The sequence below is a fragment of the Symphalangus syndactylus genome, chromosome 1 (assembly GCF_028878055.3).
Source record: "Symphalangus syndactylus isolate Jambi chromosome 1, NHGRI_mSymSyn1-v2.1_pri, whole genome shotgun sequence".
Classification (NCBI taxonomy): domain Eukaryota; kingdom Metazoa; phylum Chordata; class Mammalia; order Primates; family Hylobatidae; genus Symphalangus; species Symphalangus syndactylus.
Genome location: NC_072423.2, coordinates 157,823,772 through 157,829,450, shown reverse-complemented (window position 1 = coordinate 157,829,450; position 5,679 = coordinate 157,823,772). Strand labels below are relative to the sequence as shown.

The window sequence follows — 5,679 nt, the reverse complement described above, 5'->3', positions numbered from 1 at the left end:
TGGAGGGCATGACCTCCACATGGAGAACCAGAGACATGCTATGAGCCTCCACCCATGTGACAGAGACGCCGGCCATTCACATGTCCATTGAATCCCCATCCCTGACTCTTCACTTCATGGCAGCTGAGAAGGCAGCAGCTTTCTTCTCCGAGTTTCTACTTGTAGTTTTATTTGACTGTGTCTTCTGAATTACAGTTCAATAGTCCCATGATTTTGAAGCTTCCCCATTCCCTTAGCTCTTTATTCTTACACTTTTCTTCTTTATCCACTGTATTTCCTTATATGTGCATCACACCCCGGATAGTATACTGAAGAATCCAAAAATCAACCTGACACTCATCTTTGAGTTTCTGGAATAAACACTTTAGTATAAATCATTGTTTCCAAGATGTGCTTCCATGATCACCACTTTAGCCAAAAGTTAGTTTCTCTTCTTTCAAATTAAATATTTTATCAAGATGATATATTAACATATTCTTAAGTCAACTAGAACTATTTGGCTCACACTAATCACAAAAAAGACCCTCCTCACTTAGATTCTTAGAAGCAGACACTCTAAACTCTCCACGTGCTATTAATGATATAAGAAGACTGTATTAATGCCCTTGCATGAACAAATGCAGCCACTCTCAATTACTTATGCTAGTGGGAATATAAATAACTTGGGAAAATGAAATCCAATGAGCTGAGAAGCTTTCTTCCTCCATTTATTTCAACCTTTCCGTCCCGCAAGCATTTGACAAGCACCACTAACAAGCAGCAAAACGGACTGGCTGATTCCATCTTCTCTCCATCCTTTCCAGCATGTGGCTCAGGTACAGAGGACATGAACGGACTGCCTGATTCCATCTTCTCTCCATCCTTTCCAGAGTGTGGCTCAAGTGCAGAGGACATGAACGGACTGGCTGATTCCATCTTCTCTCCATCCTTTCAAGCGTGTGGCTCAGGTGCAGAGGACATGAACGGACTGGCTGATTCCATCTTCTCTTCATCCTTTCCAGCATGTGGCTCAGGTGCAGAGGACATGGAGGCATTTTGAGGCACCGCATGCCTCCACGCCTTGTCATCCACCACAGGATGCTTCCATGTCCTCTGCACCTGAGCCACCACCTGGTGACCCCACCTGCACCTGGTCACGCCTCCACCTCCATATTTCTTTTTAAGAAACTTATTACGAAAGCCCCTTCCTCTCCCTGTCTCTTTGTCCTCATTCTCTTGACTGACTCATTAAGAGGTCTGCATGAGCACTTAGGCCTCCCTCATGTAGAAAAGCACATTTTAAATCTTTTTTGAAAACCTGGTTTTACCCTCACGCTTTCTATCCTTCTCATGACATTTGAATGAGAAGGAAAAAATGATAGTACAGAGGGTCATCACCCTTTATGGAATCAGATTGCAGAATTTACTACCGACGAGACCCTGGGAAGTTAGTGAACTTCTCAAAGCTGCCTTTTCCTTATCAATGAAATGGGGATTGAAATGTCATGTACTTTCTGGGTTACTGTGGAAACTAAATGAGATCACATATGTGATAACCTCGTGCAGTCCTAGGACTCTACTCCCAGCAGTCTACTATGTGACCAATAAATGAAGTGAGGACCTTTGGCTTCTGCATTCAGAATTTCAACAATAGGCCAGGCACAGTGGCTCACGCCTGTAATCCCAGCACTTTGACAGACTGAAGTGGGCAGATCACCCGAAGTCAGGGATTCGAGACCAGCCTGACCAACATGGTGAAACTCTGTCTCTACTAAAAATACAAAAATTAGCCGGGTGTAGTGGCACATGCCTGTAATCCCAGCTACTTGAGAGGCTGAGGCAGGAGAATTGCTTCAACCTGGGAGGCAGAGGTTGCAGTGAGCCAAGATGGTGCCACTGCACTCCAGCCTGGGCGAGAAGAGTGAAACTCAGTCTCAAAAAAAAAAAAAAAAAAGAAAACTTCAACAATAACCCCATTTCTGTCTCGTTTATTCTCTTCCTCTGTAGTTTTTGACGATCATGACTGTCTTCTTACTGATTTCTCTCTCATAGCACATACCACGCCAATCACAGAATAAGAAATTTTGAATTTAAATTTAAATTAAATTTTAAAACCCACTGTTTTTAAATTTAAAGTTTTAAAGCAGAGATAAATCCTACTTCAATTTGAAACAAGATACATGGAAATGTTAACACAGCGCTGAAATAGACACAGCAAAAGGCCAAGAATGAAAATACAGAGTTTTGAAACTGAGTATATTTAGGGTACACAGTTTAGAAGGAAAAGAGTCTACATTAAAATATTGCAGAAGCGACCAGACATGGTGGCTCACGCCTGTAATCCCAGCACTTTGGGAGGCCGAGGCAGGCGGATCACCTGAGGCTGATCACAAGGTCAGGAGATCGAGACCATCCTGGCTAACATGGTGAAACCCCGTCTCTACTAAAAATACAAAAAATTAGCCGGGCGTAGTGGCGGGCACCTGTAGTCCCAGCTATTCGGGAGGCTGAGGCAGGAGAATGGCGTGAACTCAGGAAGTGGAGCTTTCAGTGAGCTGAGATTGCACCACTGCACTCCAGCCTGGGAGACAGAGCAAGACTCCATCTCAAAAAAAAAAAAATATATATATATATATACACACACGCATATATTTTGCAAAAGCACAGGCAGAAGAAACATTTCAATGAGAGGCAGAGTAAAATCCTCACCACCACACAAAACAAGGCGTTAAAGGGTGAGACTTCCAGACACAGTGGTGCCGAGATATGGCCAGTTTTGTACGATGTGTTTGCCGTGTAATGAGAGATTTTATGGAAAGAAAAATAATAATAAGCAGAGGCTGTCTTCACCCCAACGCCACTCCCAAACGCACCTTTTGGGGCCAATCTTTCTAATCGATTTTAAATCCAGCTTGTGCATGTCCACACGATTGCAATGACTGCGGAAGGGGTGGTTCCAGTTGGGGGGATTATCTGATCATCCTGCCTCTTCCCTCTTTTCCCTGTTTGTGATTCACCTGCTCATTAGCACGAGTTTGAAGGATGAAGAGATGGAATCAGCCGGTCAATTTCACTGCTTGTTACTGGTGCTTGTCAAATGCTGGCTGGGTGGAAAGGTTGAAATAAATGGGGGAAGAGAGCTTCTGAGCTCAATGGATTTCATTTTCCCAAGTCACTCCCGCTGCCATTAGCATGGATCATTGAGAGTGGCTGCATTTGCTCCTATGTAATCAGATAATCTGTAGGGAAATGGAAATTTGATTCCTATATGTCTCTATTTTAGATGCTTAAAAAGCACATCTGCAGAAGCACTGCATTGCTTAATTTTGAGCAAACTGCAAGTGGAAATGAGAAGCACTAATGAAGATATTTGTTAGCTCATTATGGGGGAAAACTCAGTTATCAGAGAATTGAAAGCAGGCAATTTTTCTGGTCTCAGGGAAGAGCGTAGGAGAAAGCAAAATGCATTTAGAATCTAACTAAAGAAACACTAAAAGCATAAATGAAGTATGAGATTCATTTACAGCCTATTCAATAACAGTTAACATGTCAGGGATCCAAATTTCGGCCCCTCAAAGGACTCACACAGAAACCGATGACGTCATACATCAGAGAACGTGGTAAATTAGATGCTCTGTGTGTGTGAATTCAGCTCTGCACCTGACAAGCTTCCCGGGTTACTTTACACATCCCTGTCATCACGCATGGGAGTCACGGGACCTGCGCTCTGTTCTCAGTGCCCAGGCAAGTGGCAGAGTGCCCTGAATACAGCAATCGTTCGCAGGCCTGGGGTCCCTCCTGGAAGGTATCAGTGAGACTTGCTGCCCACTGGACTCTGCTGAGGTGGATGTAATCCCTGCTTCTCGCGGATACCTTCAATCAGAGTAAAATGACTCTGAGTATCCATCTTGTGGATGCACCTTCAAACCCTCACACCACATGCACAATGTGGCCTGCCCAGCGGGCCCGTGGAACTCAGACCTTGCATTGTTGATGGACAGCCCAGTTCAGAATCAGGGAGTCAAGGAGGGGTTGTTTCCCACCTGTAGAAAAAGGAAGAAAAGAAGGACAGACAGAAGGACAGATGTGAGCCCAAATACTACTCCAGTCTCTAGGAGCCTCTCCAACACGAGCAGTCTGTGAATGTGTAAAGAGTAAGATGTGAAATAGGGATATATATGCATATGCATAAATCAACTCTGTTAAAGACAGGAAAGGTATTTAAAATAGAACATAGCAGTGGCATTATCTGGAGTGGGGTCAGTGACATGTGACTGCTGCAAAAAACCATCAGCTCCCTCGCAGAGGAAAGGCCTGTGTCCACCTCCCCACAGTCCCGCGCACTCGGTCTAGGTGATCATGTGTCCTGAGCTAACCCAGAAGTGGTGATCAGCCAAGGCGTCTCACCGTGGAAGAGCCATGCTGGCCCTCTGTGGGCTGCTCTGATGACGGAGTCCAGCGCCACTCTGGTTCGCCTTCAGATGTTCTCAAGAGGCCACTGGCATCTCCATCCAGCCGACAGGCATGAGGGGTTCCACGGACTGGGGAGGGAAAAACAGAAACCTAGAGTTTGGAGACTTGGGTCCCAACCCTACCACTTCAACAAACCAGCCCTCATCACCATCCACAAAGGGTGATGATGAACTGGGTTACACATTATTGTCATAAGATTCTAAAGTGGTCCTTTAAAAGCAGAGAAAACTAGACATGAATTGCACATAAGGTGTTAAGCAATTTGACACAGACAGAAAAGTATCCCCACATCATCTCATTTTCACCAACGCATTGTGACATGATTCTCCTCTGTGAAGCCACGAAGGCAGAACAGGGAGCGACTGAATTTTTTTTGTCTTGCCCAGACTCAGCATGGACCCTGATGGGGTGGATCAGAACAAGTTGGTTGCATGAATAAAGGAGACTTGCTGGTCTTGGTGTCCTTCTCAGCAAAACAAGCTTACGTGTGACTTACAGAGTTTTCAAATAGGCTCCTGGGAAAGGGACAAAGCCGTTTAGAGGAACATGAAACCAAAATTGGCAGGAGCAAATGTTTGGCCCTGACGTTCCTGTCTCCCTCGCTCTGCGATTGCACAACTGTTTCATTGGCAGGAGACTCGTCCACACCCACACCCACCATGCTCGAGGCTCATCTTCCTCTTGAGTCCCTGCCTCCACGCGATACAAAGAAAAACACAGAGGACACCAATTCCTGGCATCTGACTCCTCGGGCGTCAGTGAGATTTCTGCCTGTTTTAGTCTCAGGCGTGGGCTACACACAGAGCATCCTTCATCCTCCCCTGCTCCTCTCCAAGGAGATATTGGGGCACAACTGCACATGGCTTTACATGGATGAGGACACCTGCTGCCAGCTCCCATCCACTCCTGGAGAAGACGGGATCATTTAGGAGGCAGAAATAGATGGCCAAGTCCACAGGTTCCCCTTCCTGGGCTGGGGTCTGCTGTGCACACCTCCAGTACAGCACAGACAAGCCACACCACTACCAAGACCAGCTGGAATCCACTGGGTGCCCCAGAGAGCCACAGCCACTTTACCCAGCAGAGAGCACCTCGCATGCACCCCTCCAAACGCTGAGAGGCCACCTGGGCAGGTGCAAGGTGGAGGCAGAGCACCAGCAGGACTGAGTGTGGACCCACAGGAACTTGGGCCCTCAAATGAGAAGATGTGAATGGGAAAGCCTGTGA

At 46.1% G+C, this 5,679-nt stretch overlaps 1 long non-coding RNA gene across 1 annotated transcript; it reads right to left on the bottom strand.

The window, feature by feature from the left end:
* Window positions 1-2,639: 2,639 nt before the first annotated feature.
* On the bottom strand, window positions 2,640-4,645 carry LOC134732220 (uncharacterized). Its single transcript, XR_010115171.1, has 3 exons — window positions 4,387-4,645; window positions 3,961-4,022; window positions 2,640-3,852 (listed from the first exon to the last, which is right to left on the bottom strand). It is a non-coding gene; the product is annotated as an uncharacterized lncRNA (long non-coding RNA).
* Window positions 4,646-5,679: the final 1,034 nt, after the last annotated feature.